Source organism: Octopus sinensis, linkage group LG12 (genome assembly GCF_006345805.1).
Source record: "Octopus sinensis linkage group LG12, ASM634580v1, whole genome shotgun sequence".
In the NCBI taxonomy this organism is placed as follows: Eukaryota; Metazoa; Mollusca; class Cephalopoda; order Octopoda; family Octopodidae; genus Octopus; species Octopus sinensis.
The window spans coordinates 48,476,029-48,499,829 of record NC_043008.1 but is presented as its reverse complement, the minus strand read 5'-3'; the positions used below and the strand labels follow the sequence as shown (position 1 = coordinate 48,499,829).

The following is a 23,801-nucleotide window of genomic DNA, read 5'->3' as shown; positions in this document are numbered from 1 at the left end:
TGTGGTGAGTGAAGCATACTTCACTCAGCAGTGTCTTATACTGCATTGTAGTGTGTTTACAGTTGCACTTTACAGGGGTCAAAATCTAAAAGTTTTTGTTGGGAAATTTGGGAAAGCATTTGATTAAGAGTAAAAGGTATTTACAAGTTGTGATCACCTATTAAGAGTAACTGTAGACATTTCCCAGTGATTTATTATTGAAATCTCTCCTTGATTAGTCAGCAAATATTAATTGGAATGGTTGATGCCCTTCTTGAGAAGGAAGTCTTTTACTAAAGATGTTAATCCTGTGTGTGCCTTTTATTAGGAGAACAGTGATTAAAGAAAAAGGCCTCGTCAGATTCTGATTTGGTAACTATTTCTTAAAATGTTATTGATATTATTTTAAAAGTCTGTATGATTGACTCCATTAATTATAGACAGTTGTTTTGTTTGATTTTTCTGAGACAAGGAAATATCAAAATAAAACAGTGATATATTCAAACTAGTATCCTTATTCCTGGTTGATACACCCAAAACAGTTCGGCCACTCCACTTCAAGTGTCTGTCATGTTTGGTAACATTTTGAGAATTTCAAACTATACTCTTTATTAAATCCACCTGGTAAATTATTCTCATTCCATTGTCCAGCAATTCTCCTGTATGAGTTATCCTTCTACTTGTGATGTAGCTTGCTTGCTTATAATGTGTGTGTGAATTGATTTGATAATGTTTAGATTTTTGGAACCCTCTTTTTGTATGTCTGACCAGACTGGGAAGTTCTCCACTAAGGCACTGATTTGAGTAAAGGTTTTTTAGAAAGACCTGCAATTACCAGTGCATGCAAATCTTCCTCTCTCCATGCCAATATTATTGTTCAAGAGAAAGCCAGGGGCTAATAATAGATTGGCACCATTGTCATCACAGACATTGCTAGAAGTAATTCATGTTGTTGTTTCTGTAATTTTGAAACCCTATTGTTATCTGGGGGCCAAATAAAAAAATGTTTAAAATGCATGGGGTCATATTAAAGTACACGAGGTAACCTTGAACAAAGCAGATATACACTGCACTATTTTTTATGCTTGGAAAGAAATTAATAGGTAGACAACCTTATTATCAATGTTTTAAAGATGAAATTCTATTAACACCTTCTATTGATCAGCTGTCGTCATTGTTACACCTTAGAAGGTATCATTGTGGATCAAGTATTTTATTAACGATATTTTTATTGTTGAAGTCACTGCTGTTAATTGCTTCCTCTCAAAACTGCAATGTAGAATTATGAAATATAAATAGATTAATTGCAGTATTTTAATCTAGTTGCTGTTGCTATTGAATCTCTGTGTTTATGTCCATTTATTATTTAATCCAGTCATTGACAAGTTTTGTATAACTGTTATGAAAACATTGTCATATTTGATTGGTTGTTGCTCAGCCAATGAGAAACAGCATGGCTTCTCTGACAATTGAGCTACCTGTAAGGTTTTTCTACTAGATTAGTTCTTTACTCATTCTTATTTCTAATGTAGAGGGTGGATGGGTGGGTGATTTTACAAAAAGAACTTATATCATGACAGAATCCTAATGTACCCTGTTCTTGATTTGTCTTATTGTCTTTTCTGTGAGAAATAGAAGCCATAGTAAATATTTTCCTTTTCTCTCAAAAAGCTGTTTGGCTCTGAATTAAGAAATCACATAACATAATAATAATAATAATAATAACAATAACAATGGTTTCAAATTTTGGTTTCAAATAATGGTTTCAAATTTTGGCACAATGCCACCAAGTTCGGGGGTGGGGGGTAAATCAATTCCATTGATCCTAGTGATCAACTGGTACTTATTTTATTGACCCTGATAGGATAAAAGGCAAAATCAGCCTTGACAGAATTTGAACCTGCAAGATACAGATGGATGAAATGCCGCTAAGCATTTTGCCTGGTGTGCTAATGATTCCGCCACCTCACCACCGTCATAATAATAATAATAATGATAATAAACAAAGATTAAAATCAAAATTACCTCTATACGAAATTCCAGTTTTTTTCTTTTTTCCTTTTTTTTTTTGGTAACTTTTAAAATTCAAAACACAAAAACAAGCTGTTATTTGTTTTCTTTTCTTTATTACAACTATTTGTTGTTTCATAGTTTTTAGTTTTGATAAATATAAAATTGAAATGTTTTATTAACTGTCAAAGCAATGTTAGTGACATGTGATTGTCCCATTTTACTGTATTTATTTTTAATTTGGTTATTTCTGCAATTTACTTCCAGAAACCATTTAATTCTATTTTGATGACCTTGGACACTACCATATGGAGAGACTAAATTGTTTTCCATCTTTTTTTAAACACTGTATATTGTTCTTTCTCATAAGTTCGTTCCCACCACCACCACCTCTGTTCAGGTCTTTGCTCTATGTTTGTTTCCTGTAATTATTCTTCATAGGAATTGCTCACCATAGACATTTTTGTTTTGTCTTATCTTCTAATAGCTTCTTATTCATACCCCCACCTCCTTTGTTGTGTGTGTGTGTGAGAGGTTCACGAGTATTTTTTGTTCTCTTTGACTGTTTCTTGGATCTCAGTCCTAAATTGTTGAAGGATTTCTTTTTACATCAATGTACATGAGGCGAGGTATTAACTTTTTTCTTGTGATTTGAGAAAATATTAATAGATATTTTCTATTTTAAGCCTTTCTTGACTGTATTCCTAATACACACATCATGGGTTTCAACTGAATTTTAAAATAATCAAGGATTTGGAGGAATTTAGGAAGTGAACTTTTTGGAATGTCACTTAACAAAAGGATTTTACATAAACTTATGAGGGGAAGGTTTAATTTAAACATGAACATTTTTTAATGAGAGCTCTTTGTATCAGAGCACCATAGGCAGTCTCAGCTGAATTGGTATCAAATGGTTTAATGGATATGAAAGTGTTCTGTTATACAATAATATAAAAATTAGCCACACAATTTGAATTAGAAAATCTTCTGCATTAGGTTTTGTTGTATGGAATTTTCATTCAAAAACACTTTGAATCCAGACATGGTTTCTTATGAAATTAGTGCTTGCATAATGTAGTATACAGTCGTTTTTATAACAAAACAGTTTATTTAAATTATTGGTTTTGTGTTGCCATCATGAAACTGGAAGACATGGACTACTAGTCTTCTTATATAAGCATTATAACACTTAAATATTAAAATTGCTCACAGTTTGAATTCAGTTATGTATGTATATGTTTTAAGTAATGTCAAATACTTTTTGAATGGTGTGTGTGTGGTTTCTGTAACCTTTTTTAAGAAGTACCTTTGAAACAAAAAAAAAAGGGACTGTATTTAATAATTAGGTGCCATTCTTTGTAATTAAAGTCTTATTAATGAACAGTTCAATTGGTTAACTACAGGTTTACTATAACTCTCTTGTTTTGAAAAGTTTATAAAAATTTAGTTACTTTACTGAAAATATAACTTAGTGAGAGAATGAGTTGAAATCTTGTATTTTCTACTAAATCTGAGGCTCTCTTTAATCTGAGAGTTAGTTTCCTGTGGTATGGTTAAATTCTTCTTTAGCAAAGAAACATATAATTAGTATTATTATTGGTTTCAAATTTTAGGGGAGGGGTAAGTTGGTTACATTGATCCCAGCATTCAACTGGTACTTATTTTATCAACCCCAAAGGGATGTAAAGCAAAGTTGACCTCGGTGGAATTTGAACTAAGAATGTGAAGATGGATGAAATGTTGCTTAACATTTTGCCCCGCTTGTTAATGATTCTGCTAGCTCACCACCTTCTAATTGGTATTAATATTATGCATAAAGAACAACTGAAGTAAAAGCAATGAAAGGATATGCATCAGTAATTCTTTTCATAAAAATCAAATTCTCAGAAATGTGACCAGTGACCTGGTTTAATTTCCTCTACATCCTGTTGCCACAAAAAATAAGCAACATTTCTGTGAGGAATCTATTGCAATCAATAAATATGATCTTAAAAAATATTAAGCAAAAAAAAAAATCCCCCAAAACAAGAAAGAAAAACAACTTGATGAAAAGTAGGGCAAGTCATTACAAAATGTGTTTTTTTTATTACTTATTCCCACTTCTCTTGAATCCACTCCCTCTCTCAACTAAGGCTCTTTCTCTTGCAAGTTACTTGACAACCCTGTTGGTGCTGGGGCCACATAAAAAGCACCTGTGCTGGTGCCATGTAAAAAGCACACCTGCGCCAGTGCTTTGTAAAAAGCACACTTATGCCAGTGCCATGTAAAAAGCACACCTGCGTCAGTGCCATGTAAAAAGCACCTGTGCTGGTGCCATGTAAAAAGCACACCTGTGTTAGTGCCATGTAAAAAGCACACCTGCGTCAGTGCCATGTAAAAAGCACACCTGCGCCAGTGCTTTGTAAAAAGCACACTTATGCCAGTGCCATGTAAAAAGCACACCTGCGTCAGTGCCATGTAAAAAGCACCTGTGCTGGTGCCATGTAAAAAGCACACCTGTGTTAGTGCCATGTAAAAAGCACACCTGCGTCAGTGCCATGTAAAAAGCACACCTGCGCCAGTGCTTTGTAAAAAGCACACTTATGCCAGTGCCATGTAAAAAGCACACCTGCGTCAGTGCCATGTAAAAAGCACCTGTGCTGGTGCCATGTAAAAAGCACACCTGCGCCAGTGCCATGTAAAAAGCACACCTGCGTCAGTGCCATGTAAAAAGCACACCTGCGCCAGTGCTTTGTAAAAAGCACACTTATGCCAGTGCCATGTAAAAAGCACACCTGCGTCAGTGCCATGTAAAAAGCACCTGTGCTGGTGCCATGTAAAAAGCACACCTGTGTTAGTGCCGTGTAAAAAGCACTGGTGCTGGTTCCACGTAGAAAGCATTGGTACTATTGCTACATAAAAAGCACACAATACACTCTATAAAGTGGTTGGTGTTAAAAAGGACATCCAGCTGTAGAAACCATGCCAAAACTTACAATGGGGCATGGGGCAGTTCCTGGCCTTGCTAGCTCCTGTTAAACCATCCAACCCATACTAGGCTGGAAAATGGACATTAAATGATGATGATGATATATACTTTTTAAAACATGAAAGATTCCATGAGAGATTCTATTAAAATTCTAAAGTATTAATTTTATGGATGAGAATATTGTCAGTATGTAAATATTTATTTTGGTTGATACAATAATAATAATATAAATATGGGAGTATACCATAAAAAAAAATGGCATTCATTATTTAAGTATTTCCATTTATTAATTTGTTAGAAGCTTCACATATTTGAGATGTTTGAAGTATTGACTAGCTTCAAAAATGGCTGCCTGTATATTGTAAAAGGCAGGAATCACTTTCATTGTACTTAATCTGAATAACTCAATAATGAGTATAATAAACCAAACTAATCAACTTCTATTACTGCAATTATAACTCGATGATACCATGTGATACCCAGCTCCATGTTGCTATTGTTAGTTCAGCTACTTTTCTCATTGATTTACTTTGATAAATGATCAAGTGGTTACTGCACGAAGGGGCCATTAATTGTATAGAGAAGGCTTCTACCTTTCTATAGCGATCCAGTTTTTGTTCGTTAGTTATAAATGTTTATTTGCCATAACCATGGAGGAACTTCAATGAGGCATGTGATTAGAAGGACCGGGGAGGAAACAATGGCAGTGGAATCAATATGGTGCTGGTCTTTTGGTTGAATGGGGAACCATATTGTCACTGGTGCTGTGTTCTTGACAAAGAGATATTTAACTGACTCAATACTCCTAGCTAGAAATAAGTATTATGGGTGATACAGTTTACTACTTCAATAGAGTAGAGACACTGTGTTTTGTTTGATTACAGTGATGATCTAAAGTCCCTGCATCTTTTTATGAATCACTACATGATGATGATGATGATGTATTCATTGGTGCTTTAATGAAATTCTTTTGGGTTGTCATTCTTACCATTCTGATTTTTTAAAAAATGAGCAAAAAATTAAGTTTATTTGTCCTTAAGATCTAATGTAATATTTCATTACAATCTTAATGTTGAATTGACTTTTAAAATTATTATTTATGAGAGGGATTTACAATAAATTATTATTTATTAGATATAATGACGTTTTTATTAATTAAAAAAATACTTAGAGGAGAAAAGATAGTGCCCCTTTTACAGGGTCCCTGAGACTGGTGGGAATAAATGAAGAAGAACCTGACTTCTAATGCTTGTAACAGTGTTGGCTTCATTAGAGGTTTTTAAGGATTAGATGTTGGTGTCTAGCCAAGTCACTGATTAAGTCTACCACTCCAAACAGAAATGGTTTCTCTATCAGGCTTCCATACAGTTTCCCTCTATCAAATTCAACCCACATAGGTTTGGTTGACCTGAAGCTAAAATGACATGAACTGAGATTGAACCAGAATCTTCTTGTCAACCACATAGCTATGCCTGCACCCACTTGTTGATTCAACAAATGCTGTGCTGTTTGAAGAAAGGCAAATATCTTAAAAGATTGAAGTAATTAAGAGTAGAAAGCACTGCCATTACTACTTTGTAGACTATTCCTCTGGTCTGTACTTTGTGACACTTGTGTTTAGAAATGGCTGAATCTCCATTGAGCCCTGTCAGGGTTGTCTGTGTTAGCAAAACTTCTTAGCAAACTGGTTTATTATGTGAAGCCTTTAATGGCTGTTTAGGGAATTTTGACAGTTAATTTCTTAAAGAAACTGCTACTGAAGTGGAACAGGAACAGGCAGCAACCTGAATTTCTAATCTTAAGAACTCTTGTTGCCATTACTATACAAAAAAAAGAAATTAAGAAACAAAGAAAAAGTCCCCTCAATTAATGTATGTATGTATGTGTGTGTGTGTGTGTGTGTGTGTGTGTGTGGTGTGTGTGTGTGTGTGTGTGTGTGTGTGTGAAATAAACTAACAGGAAACTTCAAAGGAACTACAAGTGTTTGGTTTACAAGCCAGTCTCTTGTTTATAATGACCATGTCAAGACTATAAATTACATGAAATAATAAGAAATAACAAGAAAAATTGCTAACATCTTTTTTAGAATAAGAAGCTTTCATTAAAAAATCATCAGATGTGTAGATTAAGATATTTTGCTTATATTCGTTTAGTTCTTCAGTTTATTTCAGACACAATGGCTGATGCCCATGCTGGAGCATCGCTTTCTACATAAAACCTTAAACCCTATTGCTTGTTAGGCCAGAATGTATGGAAGTTAAAGGTTGTTTGACTTTGTAGTTTGATAGTAAAATGGTATTTTTATGACCAATTTTTATTTTTAAAAGCTTGCACTAAGTCGCATGTTTGTAAACAAATGTCTGTCCTGTCAGAGACCTTAAGGAACATTTTATGGTTTCTTTTGAGATGTTTTCTGGGTCTTTTTTGTGGTGGTGTGGTGGTGGACTCTAAGGGATTTAGAATTTTTTTTATAGGGATTGTAAAGCATCACTAAATTGGATTTGAATTGTTTTGTTTTTTAAATTGTTAGAGCCACTGTAGAGTTAGAAATGTCCATTTGACTTACTTTCAGCTGAAGTAAACACAACAGAAGGAATTATTCCTGTAATTCCACAGAATTTTGGGAATAATTAGAAATAGGAATTAATAAAATGGTTGTGGGTCCTGACTTGTGAAACTACGAGGTCTGATCAATAAGTATCCGGATTGTTGGCATAGTAACGAAGCTAAAGGACACGGGGTGAAGCTGCTTGACACAGATTGAGCTTGAACTCTGCTGTCCATGCACACTAAGTTTTGCTGTTCTAGCTCACTTCCACTGTTTACAGCAGGGCTTGGAAGGAAGGTGTGTAGTGTTTGATTTGTCACATTGACCATGACAGAGAAAGTTGTCATGGCGATACCTGCTCAGAGGCCTATGCAAGGTTGCAGAAGGTGTATGGAGAGGAGTGTATGAGTGGTTCAGACGTTTCCAAGATGGTTGAAAAAATGTCGATATTGACGAATGTTCTGGGAGACCCGCAACCAGCAGGACTGAGAAAAACACTGTGGATGTGCGTGCAGCTGTGAAGGGAAATCGTTGAATCAGTATCCATAAGTTATCAGAGGATGTGCAGATTAGTTACAGTTCAGTCCATTGTCACTGAAGATTTGGTTATGAGAAGCATCTGTCTGCCAAGTTAGTGCAAAACTGCTTTCAGTTGACCAAAAAGACACTTGGGTTTCCGTTGCACAAGATCCTCTTCATTATGACAAGAATGATGAAAACATTTTGAAAACTTTGCGTAGGCCTCTGAGCAGGTATCACCAAGCTTTTTGCAAAATTTGATGCAGATTCTCTGCTCAATTTTCGCTGTCATGGTCAATGCAACGATCACACGCTACACATGTTCCTTCTAGGCACTGCTGTAAACAGCAGAAGTGAGCTAGAACGTTAGCAGAGATTAAGGCCAAGCGGCTTCACTCTGCGTGCTTTAGCTTCATTACTATGGCATCAGTCTGGATACTTATTGATCAGACCATGTATACCGTTAAAAGAAATACCTTTCTTATTGTAATCTTCAGGTAGACTTAGCATAACACAATGAATGACAAAAGTGGACCTTTTGACTGATAGATATGTTTCATTCAAATAAGCTACCACACAGTTTGCTCATCCAGTTTCCTTCACAAGGCCTAATCAGCTGAGATGATTTTAAGATAAATGACTGGAGTTGAAGTAATAATGGAAGCATGGAAACTCTTTTGGTAGCCAGACTAACTCAAAGAAGCCAAATTATTTGCCTTGTTTAGTGGTAAAATTTAATGGCAGTTTTAAAGTTTTGAACTCTCTGAGAGCGTGTTTAAAAGGCTAGGCTCTTAACCTTGTGTCGTACTTCACACAGTTTTCTAAAATGTATCATGTGTTTATTTTCTCTAACAAAAATGTATTATGAAATTCACCATTGAGATGAGTATTGTTTGTATTAGATGGTCATGTTTAACTAAACTTACTGTGTTTTTTATCTTTTATTTTTATCACAGTAACAACCAGAAGCTTATTGTTCTGTTTGTGGAACAACAAAAAGAAAAAAAAACTAATTTTAGTTCTTGTTTATTTTACTAATATTGTAAACTTGTATTTGTGTTATGGTCTATTCAAAAACAACTTGTGTGAAATAAACTGTAGATTGTTCAACATACCATTCAAAGAACATGAAATTTTTTAACTCTTTACTGCAATAATGTATTCAATAACTGACAGAATGCCCTCATGGCATCTGATACTGGGTGTATATATTAAATAAATGCTGTCAAAGCAAAGACATTACCTGTTACATATATGCACCCATCATTAAAATTAATTTCCAGCATTTTCCTCTTCTCTGCAGGAAGCAACATGTCAAGCATGTTGGCTCCGCGAAAGGTTGAAGCCATTATATATTTTGAAATCTATTTAAGCAAGCAGTATATGTGAGGAAAGTAAATAGCAACTGCTTCACATGAGTAATTTCACGGAGGTTTGTGTATGGATAGGGGTGGGTGGGGGGTGAGTAAATTATTGTATAACATGACTTCTACTGTTGAAGCTATCCAACTTACAAGAGATCATCTATGCTGGAATACATCTGCCATTTGTGTTAATGTGGCAGGTTTTATTTGTTTCATCCTGGAAATGGTTAATCTAAAGTGAAGATAATAAAATTGTTGATTCTCAGTAGCATTTACAAATGTTAATCTGGTGCTAACCCCTAAACAATTTCCGCTTTCTTTAGTTGTCTTGTTACTGTCCTAGCAACAACTTTGCACACTGTGTGTGTGTGTGTGTGTGTGTGTGCATACACATGTGCAATATTTAGAAATGGGGTATCTTATTTTTTTTTTTTATCTACAAAATTAGAAGGAAAAGAGGTTGTGATCTTTGTCAATGAATCCTTATGATTTCTAATTTAGTTACAAGTTTTAAGATTTTTACTAATTTTTTTATAGCTTAAAACTTTTTAATTTACTTCACCTAGTGGTGAATTAAAAAAATTTACATGTGCCCCAGGGCACTTAATCTGTGGTTCTAGCAAAATTATTTTGTAAATAAAGATCTTGCTTGATCTCATAAAAAATATGAATTCAAATCAAGACAGCATATTCCCTTCACAGAGAGAGAGAGAGAGAGAGAGAGAGAGAGAGAGAGAGAGAGAGAGGAGAGAGAGAGAGTGTGTGTGTGTGTGTGGGAAGCTGTGTAAAATTTTAATAATCATTATTTTGAATTTGGGCAGAATGCCAACAATTTTAGTGGAAGGGCTTTAGTTAATTACATTGATCCCTGTACAAGATTGGTGCTTTATTGTATTGAGTTTGGAGGAACAAATGGTAAAGTTGACCTCAGTGGCATTTGAACTCAGGACATAAAAAAACTGGAAGAAATACCATAAGGCCTTTGCATTATTTCTGCTTACCAATTCTTCTTTGGTTCTAAATCAATAAACTATTTCTTTTTCCACTTTTACAGATATTTGGATTTACATACACCTTGGATTACCTCTTTTCAAAAGAACTCAGATTTGGTAAGAATTATCTTAGTTTGTATTCTCACTTTTAATTAAAATTATGAATAATTGTCTTAGTACAATTTTGTTGGTGAGAAGAATTAAATTCCAAAATGTTTTGATCACAATTAGAACATGTTTAGTGTTTTTTGATATTTCAATCTGAGAGGACAGACACAAGCATAGCATTGTGGTTGTGCAGTTTGCTCCTCAACCATATGACTTTGGGTTTAGCCCTACTTCATGGCATTTTGAGAAAGTGTCTGTAGTCCTGAATTGACCAAAGCCTTGTGATTGGATTTGGTAGATGGAAGCTGAAAGAAGCCCATCGTGTGTGTGTGTGTTCAAACCTGCAATGGCTTATATGGAAGTGCAGTGGGTGAGGGTGTTGTTAGTTTGACCTGTGAACAAATTGTCCAGGTGTCTTTGTTCCTTCAAAACCATGTGGAATAGGTGATCCCTTACTTGAAACACAAGTAAGGATTCAAGGAAGGGCATCTGGCTGTAAACCAGGTTCGTCCAACCCAAGCATAGAAAAAGAATGCAAAATGAACAAATTTATTTTTTTTAGCTGATATTTGTCAGTGACAGAAATAATTGATAGATTAAGGAAATTGAAATTATAATATTGTTTTGTATAGGAACTGGTACAATATTTAATCAATTTTACATCACACTCTATACCTGCCACATGGCCACTTCTCTTGATTCCACTCCTTCTCTCAGCTGAGAGGTGTTTGCCTTGCAAGCTACCTGGCAACTCTGCGGGTGTTGGTGCCACATAAAAAGCACTCATGCTGACATCCAGCAGTAGAAACTATACCAAAACAGACAGTTGGAAACAGCTCCTGTCAAACTGTCCAACCCATGCCAGCATAGAAAACGGATGTTACATGATGATGATGATGATCACATTTTGGTGAACAATACAGTTGGTGGTGGTGGTATGTTCTTCATTGGTCCATTGTATTTGTTTAACTTGGGCAGAACAAATATCACACGTTTCTATTTAAAAAGCACCATTTTTATCAGTTTTCTCACTATTAACATCCTTTGCCAACCTACAAAAACACAGATATGAAATTGTTCTCTGCCTTTTATTCTGTTTGCCTGCTTAATCATTTATATTGCTGAACATTACATAAATGGCTGTTATCTCTCAAACATTGACGCTCTGTCTAACTATTTTGAATTTACAGATATTAATCTGAGAAAAAGTAAAAATAAAAGCCTCCACTTTACTAACATAAAAAATATAAACTAGTTTAATAAATTGTTTAAAAGGCGTAGGAGTGGCTGTGTGGTAAGTAGTTTGCTTACGAACCACATGGTTCCGGGTTCAGTCCCACTGCGTGGCATCTTGGGCAAGTGTCTTCTACTATAGCCTTGGGCCAACCAAAGCCTTGTGAGTGGATTTGGTAGACGGAAACTGAAAGAAGCCCATCGTATATATGTATATATATGTATGGGTGTGTGTATATGTGTTTGTGTGTCTGTGTTTGTCCCTCCAACATCGCTTGACAACCGATGCTGGTGTGTTTATGTCTCCGTAACTTAGCGGTTTCGCAAAAGAGACCGATAAAATAAGAACTAGGCTTACAAAGAATAAGTCTTGGGGTCGATTTGCTCGACTAAAAGCGGTGCTCTAGCATGACCACAGTCAGATGACTGAAACAAGTAAAAGAGTAAAGAGAATATTTATTTCTAACAGGTATCTATAAATTGAGAAAGTTTTATCTTTTTTTCTATTTTATCTTTGTAAAAAGGTTTTTTACATTTGGATCCCTCTGTGTATTAATAATTAATTAATTAATTAATTTCAATATGAAACATTTCTTTATGATTTAAATATTGTTTCATAATAAAGAATGTAGACTCGTGATTTTTATGTTGCACCACACGTATTTAATTAAACTTTGATTCTGTTATTGGTATTTAGTTGTGAAATAGATATTTATCACCATGGTTACCTGTTCTTAGGTGAAAACTGCAGAGATTTTAACAGTAATCCTGTACAAACCTTAGAGGGTTGGTATCCCATTTTTTGTCATGGACTGCAGCATTCAGAGTGTACATGTGCACAGAGAGAGAGAGAGAGAGAGAGCGGCAATGGTATTATTATTTACCCTTCACAGAGAGCCTGCTTATAGACCATGAGCAGAAATCCCATCTAAAAAATGTTTTAGTTACAATAATAATTATAATTGAAAGAAAATTCAATATAATATATATTTGAAGGGTGAACGCTCTTTGCATCTGAATGGAGTATCCAGATCTCTCTCTCTCCTCTCTCTCTCCCCCTCTCTCTCTCCTCTCTCATACACACACACACACACACTGTCCATATAAGTGTTATTCACTGTTACAATTATTATAATATAATCACACAGTTTTATTCATTAGATATGTTGGAGATATTAGTGTAATTATCGGTTTCAAATTCTGACCTCACACCAGCAATTTTGGAGGAGGAACTACATTGAGTGCATCGACCCCAAATGATCAGCTGGTATTTTATTGACTTTAAAAGGACGAAAGGCAAAGTTGACAGCGGCGGAGTTTCAACTCAGAATATAGAGATGGATGAAATGCCGCTAAGCACTTTGCTTGGCATACTAATGATTCTGCCAACTCACCACCTTAATTAGTGTAATTATTATCAGTGTAATTAAAGTTAGTCTTAATTAAGGTTAATGTTAATTATTATTAGTCTAATTAATTATTTGAATTCTTCTCTAAGTTGTAGGATGAAGGTAAAATGTCAAAGGGAAGAGACATTATTCGAAAAAAAAAAAGTCATCAAAGTGTTTAGAACAGGATTTTGAGAGGTGAAAAAGTCAGATTGAGGGGCCTGGAAGGAGGAAGAAATTGTTATCTTGAGTAGATTTCTGTAAACATGGAGGTGGTATCACTTCAGATGTGTAACCTTAGGGTTAAATAACGTATATTCTTCTCTTTCTCCATTTTCTTTCTCTTCTTTCAGAAGAAGAGCTTATACCTGTTGTTGCTGTAACATCCATTCTACATATTAAGACATAAAGGTGTGTGTGTGTGTGCGTGCGTATACCCTCTAGAAAAAGATGAACTGTGAACTATATTCTCCTGTCTGTATTCTTCTATCTACTTTTACCCTTTATTCTTCTATTTTATTCTTTATAAACTGTGAATTTCCCTGTTTGAAACTTTCATTACATACTTATCTTGTCTCTGATGATGGAATCCCCAGTGTATGGACATGCTAGCCTATCACTTGGGATATCTCAGAAACAACTGTAAGACTTCATATTCATTTTCCCCTAATTAAATTATTCTAAATGAGATACTTGTCCTGCCTTGATTTTGTTGTCCTTTTTCCTCTAATGTAATATATACCTGCTAACACGGAAGCCTAATATGGATCCTTAGCAACAGCCTCAGCTGTGAACTTGGAACCTAATGGACGACCAATTATAGAATTTACTCAGTGTACCTATTCGTTTACATCACCAGTGAACTAAACCTTTCAAGCACATCTGAGCATGATCATTGCCAGGGCCACGAATTGGCTCCCATGCTGGTGGCACGTAAAAAGCACCAGTCAAGCGTGATCGTTGTCAGCGTCGCCTTACTGGCACATGTGCCGGTGGCTTGTGAAAACATTTGAGTGTGGTCGTTGCCAGTGCTGCTGGACTGGCTCCCGTGCAGGTAGCACGTAAAAAACACCTTTTGAGTGTGGTCATTGCCAGAACCACCTGACTGGCCCCCGTGCCAGTGGCACGTAAAAGCACCCACTACAGTCTCGGAGTGGTTGGCATTAGGAAGGGCATCTAGCTGTAGAAACTTTGCAAGATCAGATTGAGCCTGGTGCAGCCTTCTGGCTCACCAGTCCTCAGTCAAACCGTCCAACCCATGCCAGCATGGAAAGCAGACGTTAAACAACGACGACGATGATGATGTATATATATGCACATGCACATATATATATAATGTATTGTTCCATTATTAGTGGGATTAACAAAGAAGCGCTCCATCCAGTGAGAGATAAATATTTTAATATACACAGGATTTAAATGCAAGCTATGAAAGATTGTCTGACCATTGTATTTCCAGAGGCACGAAACTAATAGCTCACACTGTGTGCGTGTAAGCTTGTGTCTCAGTATGTAGAGTGGATGTTGGAGCAACGAATGTTAATTAAGTTGTTATTCTTTGCAAAACTAACATGTAATGCTGTTTGTTGTCTGCTAGAAATATTTTCATTTGACATTCAGACATTCATCATTACAGAGTTGCAGCAAATTGTCAATGAATGGAAAATTAACTGTTTTTCTAACTTTGTCAAGACTCACTGTTGTGATAAAAGAAAGGATGAATCTATAATTAATATAAAGAGCTGAGCTCATTATTTTCTGTTAGTCTCACATCATCATCAATCACTTATGTTTTTTTTTCTATAATCAATCTCATCGTTAATAGAATTGTCCATATAATTGGTTTTCATTTCAAAGCTTTAACCATTAAAGTCTTTCACAATCAATGGGAAAAGACAGCAACAACAATAACAGCAATACTGGTAGAGTCATAATTTACAACTGTGACTTTAGGCTTCATTGTCTTCATTGATCTGCTAATATAAATTGATGGTGGAATTGAAATTTGAAACTCTCTTACTCGTTTATGATTGTCCTAGGATTACATTTACCTTGTTTATGGTTCTAAGCTCTTTTTTGTTTGTTTATTTTGTGAAAATTATTAAGACTAAGCAAGATTCAATATCCATTTCCAAACTTTATATTAGATTACTATGTCCATTTAGAAAGAAACCAGGATAATTCTTTTCAGACAGGAGTTCAGAATTCCATACCTACTTTTGTTTTTCAAAGTATGCCTGATTCCTGTCTGTTTTACTGCTTTCAGTTGTAAAATATGGAAGGTTGGGGTCTTTTTGGGATACATTTAAAAGACCATCCTCATTATTAATATTGAGTTAAAATAAGCCCGTTATCTCTGAACTGCATCATACCAATTAGTGACATTGGTACAGTGTGGTGGTATGACAGAGGAGGTGGGGGTATCTGTGGAATTATCACAGTATGTCAATCCTTTTTTTTTTTTTTTTTTTTTTTTTTTATTACATCAGTTTAGAATATTTCTTTATCTTATTTCAATTCCAGGCCAGCAAACATGTTCTTAGCTGTTTCTCTGTTTTCTTGGTATTGGCTAAACTGACACTTGGGCCATGTTTATGGCTTTGGTTTTAGTATCGGCTGAATGCTTATTGTGTATTGGACACCTCTAAAATCTTGTACTTTTTGATACATTTTGTTCTTACTATCTTTTTAAGAATTTGTTTCGTTTCTTTTAAAACTACATGTATATTCCTGCAGGCTATTTCCTTGGCCATGCTGACCTGCTAAGATAAATTTAAGAGAAGTAATAGAGTTTGGTTAATGGCACCAACATGTGACTGCGATGCAGAGGAAGTAGATCCATTTTCTTAACTGGAATTCTATTTAATACAAATCTGCTATAAAAGTTTATATTTGAAATTTGTAACAACATCAGTTAAATTCATTAGAAAGTTTTCCTTAAAGCAACCAAAGTGTTTTTCGAGGTTTACACTCTGATGAAGTAGTAACCTGAATATTTAAAATTAAATGACTTGTATGGCTTGAATTTTAATAAAATTAAAGGGTTATATGAATTTCTGCTCTGACTAAATAATAACTATCTACACCTTACCTATTATAATAAGCAAGAGGTAAATCTTCCTAAAGAAGGGTTTTATAATTGAGTTTCTCTCGAGAAATTTGTTTATGTAACGGCTAAAATCAATTTCCATATTAAAATTGGGTTTAAATTTGTTTTAGTATATTTTTATACCCAAACTAGCAGCATAGCCCGGCATTGCCCGGGTATGTAAGAGCCCCTAGTAGGCAACGACTAATCCCAATCTAGTCCTTTCCCTCTAGGGAACGAAGGCGCATGTGTAGGTTGCAATGTCTTCTCTTCACTCGAATACTTTTGTGTATACGATGTTCCTAGCTGTCCCTTTGGGCGATAAAAAGGTCGAGTTGTGTCCCCTAGACAGAAAATGTGTTGCATATAAAAAGCTTAGATTCTCGACCCCATGTCGAATTTATCGATCTTTTTCAGAACTGGGGGAACTTTTCAAAATTTTCGCTGCGTTAGTTTTGAATTATGACATTGGGCTATGTGTGTGTCAAGTTTTATCAGAATCGGTTGAAAGCCGTGGTCAGGGTGAGGGTACAACCTGACAGAAACACACACAGACAAACTGCCGTTTATATATAGAGAGATGTGCGCCTCAATATCTTTTGCTATTGGTTTTAGCAGAGTAGAACAATCTGGTACAATATTTTTTTATAAATTTAAAAATTGATGGAACATTGAATGTTAAAATATCAAATGTACTTTAATCACTGAGTTTTATCCGAACAAATCTGTATGGCTAGATCTTTTGAAGCCAATAATGCAAAACAATCATTGTATGCTAGAAATAGCAGTAAAATCTGTCTCAAACCAAACGCTACTGTGTTTTGAAAAAATAAAGAGACATCAAATAATGTACTTCTAAATACTGTTTGGGTGATAGATTTAACGTTAGCCATTGCAACACTGTTACCTGACCTTTGGGTGTCTCTAGTGGAGTCCACTGTATTATAAGCATTTGAACTAAGTCTGAGGTTAATCCATTAGTAATGGGTTTGTTCCTCTTTTCCAGAGTCAGGCTAACATCCTGCTTTTGTAGAGCTAAGCTTAGAAACCAGTGTTGGTTATTTTTGAGATGAACTGTTGACATCAGTAAATAAAAGATACATGTTTCTTTTGCTTTGTTTCTGTTATGTATTTCTTGAAAAAAAACTTTAGTATTTCACGCCATAAGAAGAGAGGTGTTTAGTAATAAAAGAAAAAAATTAATTCACTTTTGAAATACAAAATATTTCAAGTTTTTACAAATTTCCTTACATACTGCACTAATGTCTCTGTGTAATTAGATTGTTACCTAATTTAGAAAGCAATTAAGCTGTAAAGGTTTACTGAAAATATCGGTAGTTGGTGAATATTCTCTCATGCAAGTAATTAGTATTTTGTACCTTTTTAACTTGATGACCTCATTGAAAGCTTTTGGTAATCAAATTAAATTTAGAATAGTGTTAGCCTAACTATAGTTCTTAAGTTGTTTTTGTTTTTTTTTTAACTAGAATGTTAAGATTAGTTTTAAGAACATCAATTTTACAGTTTCACAAAGATTAGCAAGCAGTAATTACTGTCACTTTATGGTTATTTAAAATTTTAATCTTCTTTTTCTAATTTTTTGTTTCTTGTTCATACAACATGCAGGATATGTTGAAATAATATTAATGCTCTCTCTCTCTCTCTCGTGATAATCATCGGGTGTGTGTGTAGGATTTGTCAATGGCCATGCATATTATATTTTTGCTATAGAGCATCACTATCTGATATACAGAGACCTATGTATTATGATTCTTGAGATAAAATCTCTGTAATGCCTGCGTTATCAACAGTCGCGCCTTACTATATATGGCCAATAACAGAAGGTAGAATTTGGTTACACAACAACAGCCCAGCTATAATAATTTCATATGCAGCAGTTATTCAAAACTAGCTTTTCCTCTCTGTCACTCAGAAGTGTCACTTTTTTTCCCCTCTTCTGTTGATAAGGTTTCTGAACAATGAAGGGGAACATATAAATATATAATTCTATTTTCAGATATCCTCTGATTCTACATTCTGTTACCTCATGCAATGTTTGATGTCATATTTCACTTTGTAGCAAGTTTCTTCCATTTTATGTGGTCTAAAGAATCACACATGCCCCCCCCCACATGTATATGCACATGTGCGCACACAGGGTTTCTACACTTCTAAACTGTAAGGTTTATATCAGTAGATTAGTTTTTTTCTATATCTTCAAATGTCTATTTTTGGGGGTTTTGTTTTTATCTTTGATAAGAAACTTAACCATTCCTATTTATGAAATTTAGGGTTTTATTCTGTATCTAATTTTTAGTAAAAACAAAAAGTCAGACTAAAACGGAGTAGGTCATTGTGATGTATATTGTCGTCATTGTTGTTTTAAAGTCCCCTTTTCCATGCTTGCAGGGGTCGGATGGAATTGGTTGAGGCAGATTTTCTATATTCTGTGCTATTTCCTGTCACTAGCCCTTAACTCTTTTAAAGCAAGGTAATAATTTCCGCATGGGCCAGATATGTTTTCCATGGAAGACTGGAAACAAACAAACCTCACTTGTATGATGGTTATGCTCTTTTACAATCATCAGATGATGTCAAGACAAGGGTGCACACACACACACAACACACACACACACACACACAAGATGGTTATTTTGGTTATTGTTTCCATTCATCCTTTAATGAATGTCTAAAATAAACAAATGTAAATATACCTAAAAATACAAAATACATATAAGTAGTATTTCCCAGCAGCAGTGTAAATAGTAGTTGCCTTATTTTATCAATGGCAGCTGTTTCATTAGAGTAGGTGTGTGTGTGTGTGTGTTCAAGTTACCTATAAATTACTCTATGATCTTGACCTACACTGAGCTTACTACATTGACTGAAAACTAGAAACTCCTGCTGACTGATGACTAAGAGCAGCAGAACAAATAAAGATAACAACAACGACAACAATAACATTTGTCTTATTCTGTGAGGAGGAGAACCAATTGCGAGACTTGATGTTTCTAGCCAAGAATTACCATCTCCAACCTTGAAACCTACGTTTCAATGGCAACTTCTATTTGCTACCATTTTTTCTTTTTCTTTCTTTCTATCTGGGCTCTCTGCCAGACTTCACTATCATTCTGGTTTACAGGAATTCTTCACTAGTCTGATTCGTTTCACTACTACAGACCTATGTTATTACTTCTCTGATTGCTTGTACATTAATGCTATCACACTCACACACATGTACATAGAGAATATACACTATTGCTCTTTGATTATACATTAATGCTTTCCCTCTCTTTCCCCATATACAGGGTGCAGTGAATATATTGTCATCTAAATTATGCAAAAATGAAGATAACACTGGCATCTCATTTTAACAGCTGTATTTACTAAAATTACATAAAAATATCTTGAAATACTGAAGAGTAAATTTATTCAATAAAATCACCATTGATTTCAACTATGGGCTCCAGACGTTTTTGGAATCTCCTGCAACTCTTCTGGACAGTCTCCTTGTTTAAGTTGGTGAATGCTGCCATAATCTTTGCCTTCAATTCATCTTTGGTGTTACTAAGAGTTTTGTTGGTCTCTTGCTCAACTGATCCCCACACATAATGATCAAGGAGATTGTAATCTGGGGGTTAGGTGACCAGATGTTAGGGGTGATGTGGTTGCAGAAATTGTCTGACGGCGATGACTGGCCTCACCTGCTTGTGTGGCATGGTGAAGAGTCTGTTGCCAGACATGGGGTCTTCCAGCAGGCCACTCGCTTGACCCAAGGCAACACTACCTCCTCCAGGCACTTGATGTAGGCCTCCGCATTGAGTCTAAAGCTGTGTGGGAAGATGAATGGAGGCATAATGTTACCATCGCTCATTATCACCCCAAGCACCATGATGTTGACTGGATGTTGGATTTTTATCACTCTCGGTACATGTCCTCAGATTGATACACAAACACTCTGAAGTGTTCGTATTGGAACTTCTAGCATGAATGTCAAGCAGTACAATATGCTGTTTCCAAATTTCTGACTGAGTGAATTGTTTTTCTCACAAATGGTGCCCAACTGACCCTACCATACTGTGTAGTTGACAAAATCAAAACAAACAATACACGTGTGAAATTAATAATATTAAATGATGACAATTTGCTCATCACACCCTATATATATATATATATAGATATATTTACTTGTTTCAGTGCAGCCATGCTGGAGCACCACCTTAAGTCGAGCAAATCAACCCGAGAACTTATTCTTTGTAAGCCTAGTACTTATTCTATCAGTTTCTTTTGCCAAACCGCTAAGTTATGGGGACGTAAACACTGCCATCGGTTGTCAAGCGATGTTGGGGGAACAGACACACAAACATATACACACACATACATACATATATATATATATATATATATACACACATATGTATGACAGGCTTCTTTTGTTTCAGTCTACCGAATCCACTCACAAGGCTTTAGTTGGCCAAGGCTGTAGTAGAAGACACTTGCCCAAGGTACCACGCAGTGGAACTGAACCCGGAACCATGTGGTTAGTAAGCAAGCTATTTACCACACAGCCACTCCTGCGCCTATATATATATATATATATATATATATATATAATATATATATATATATATAGACGCAAGCGTGGTTGTGTGGTAAGAAACTTGCTTCCCAACCACATGGTTCTGGGTTCAGTCCCACTGTGTGGCATGTTGGGTAAGTGTCTTCTATTATAGCCCCAGGCTGACCCAAGTTTTGCGAGTGGATTCGGTAGAAGGAAACTAAAAGAAACCTGTTGTATATGTATATATATATATATATATATATATATTTGTGTCAGTGTGTTCTCTGTGTTTATGTCTCCATAACTTAGCAGTTTGGCAAAAGAGACTGACAAAATAAGGACTAGACTTACAAAGGATAAGTCCTGGGATCAATTTCTTCAACTAAGACCCTTTAAGGCAGTGCTCCAGCACACTGCAGTCAAATGACTGAGATAAGCAAAAAAACAAAAAAGAATATATATATATATATATATATATAATATATACATACATATATAAACCCCACATACTGCAGTATATACAAAATATATACTACTGATGTAGGGTTGTTTAAAACATGACTACTTTGTCAGTTTGGTCACTATTTGTCTCAGCTAAGAAACTTCACTTTTGAATGCAAAGCAGGATGTAGTTATTTATGTTATGGCAAATGTATATCAATCATAATTATTTCCTGGAATATACTGAGTAGGGATTAATTCCTGTTGTATGAAGTATACCCATGGGTTCATTATACACACACACACACACACATATATATATTTATATATACAGCAACATGAATAAGAGGAAGATTTTATGAATGGTTACTGAAGATAAAAGCAAGCATTTAAAAGAAATGCCTGTTAACATTCCATTCAGTTCTCAGTAACTTGGTTTTTCTAAATGAAATAAATTTTCTCGTTAACTCGTAATTCCTAATTTACTAGTAGTTTCTGGTATAGTGCCTTGTTTGATAAGTAGTGATGTTGTTAGTGTGAAATTACTGAGTCAACATCTTCACTTCCTTTGGCTTTCAATGAGTCACAGCTTCTCAAATAAAATTAGATTGTCTGCTGCCATTGTCATCACCATTTCCTATAACCCTGGAATCTTCCATTCCACATAGATTGCAGAAGAAAAGAGAAAAAACATTTTTTTAAAGATCCACACACACACACACACACACACACACACACACACACACACACACTCTCTCTCTCTCTCTCTCCCTCTCTTCTCGGTAAATTAGAAAAAGAAAATGAATTATATCAAGAGCTAATTGAAAAGATGTTCAATGCTTTTGATACCAAATCAACCTGAGATTATCCCTATTTCTGTGATATAAGCTTCTTGTTTCAAAGGGATCAAGGTCTAAATTAAAACCTCTCAAAGTTTCATGGTAATTTAAATCCCAAACACCAAATTAATGATGTCAAAATTAATTGAAACAAAGGTGGTATATGTATTTCAGCAGAGAAATTGTAAGAAAAGGGTTATGTCTAGAAAACTAACAAACCATAAGATTTGATATGCAGGCAAAGATAATTAATTTATAACCATTATTATTATGATAATTATTGTGGCAGTGAGTTGTCAGAATTGGACAAAATGCTTAGTAGCTTTTCATCCATTTTTTTTACATTCTGAGTTGAAATTCTGCCATGGTTGATTTTGTCTTTCATCCTTTCAGGATTAATAAAATAAGAACCAGTCAATTACTGGAGTTGATGTCATCAACTAACTCCTCTCCTAAGATTTCAGGCCTTGTGTCTATAGTTGAAAGGATGATTATTATTATTATTATTATTATTATTATTATTATTATTATTTCTGTTGTTAAGTATGGTTGACAATTCCAGGCATGTTTCAGACTTTGTGGATCTCTTCAGCAGAAGTACTGTCTTTGAAATATCTGGGATCAAATTGTTAAATTAGCATATAAGTATATTTGTTGTCATGGAATGAGAAACCTAATTATATTATATATTAATGTCTTTATGGGACATTAGAAGTCACTGAATAATTTTGTGCTTGAAATAAGTTTGTTTTAAAAGTGTCTTTATCTGGGTTATAGTCCTGACATGCCCCTTTCAGTTTAGCACTACTGACTGTTCATTGGATGCCTGTAGCAGAATTTACACAATTTGTAAGAATTCAGACTTGACCTTTGTTCCCTCCATCTTCATGTTTATCCTGCTGACAGTGTCTGACAAACATTCTGGTGGAGGGCCGTTGACCACACCAACTTCACCAATTTGAGGAGGTCATGAGCACTGCATATCCTTCTTGACTAACTTGTATATAAAATTTCAGAAAAAGGAAATGAGTAAAATTAACTTTTGAAAATATGAAGATGTTGAATATATTTTACAACTTCATTTGCTTGTTGCCTCTCATTCTCAGATCAACCCCTACTGATCATACCTATGATCAAAGGCATTCCAGCCATGATCGTCTTGTCTTTTCAGAGTGGGGAGGGGTTCTAGAACACCATTATCTGATGTAGTCTTCCCATTCTTAAGACTGTATGGTGAGATTTGATGGTAATTTGGCTATTATTTCTAGCAATCAAGCAAGCATGTAAAGCTTCTTTGTTGACTTCACTTATTTTAGAAAAGAATTTATTTAAAACTTATTTTTGGTCTTGGCATTGTTATTGAAGTTGTTTAAAATTAGTCTATTGAAATGTTTGTAAAGGAACAAAACATCACATGTTCTATTGCCAAACATTTCCATTTACAATGGAATAAATCAAATGATGGAGTTTTTAGGAAGTCTCTAGAAAGATCAGCCAAATCTCTATAAATCACATCCTTCTATCATAAAAAAAAAGGGACACCTTGAAGAATATAGTCCTTGATATACTAAAAGGAAGTGACCAAGCCTGGAATACCTTTCAACAGGTTTGTTTGGTGGTGGCTGACAACAACTTACCTTGCAAGTATCAAAGATGACAATGCCAACCACAACCCCTTGTGAAACTTTTGGCACAGAATTCTGGGCAGCAAAACAAAGAACCATGAGCTGTTATTGATATGTTTGAAACTCTATAAAGATCAG

At 35.0% G+C, this 23,801-nt stretch overlaps 1 protein-coding gene across 10 annotated transcripts in view; it reads left to right on the top strand.

The window, feature by feature from the left end:
- LOC115217963 (activated Cdc42 kinase-like) overlaps nt 1-23,801 on the top strand; it is a 334,743-nt gene that overhangs the window by 101,570 nt on the left and 209,372 nt on the right. For all 10 annotated transcript variants that reach the window (XM_036507901.1, XM_036507900.1, XM_036507902.1 and 7 more), the window contains one exon: nt 10,443-10,497. The gene's annotated coding sequence lies outside the window, so the exon portion shown is untranslated. The remainder of the gene's footprint in view (nt 1-10,442; nt 10,498-23,801) is intronic.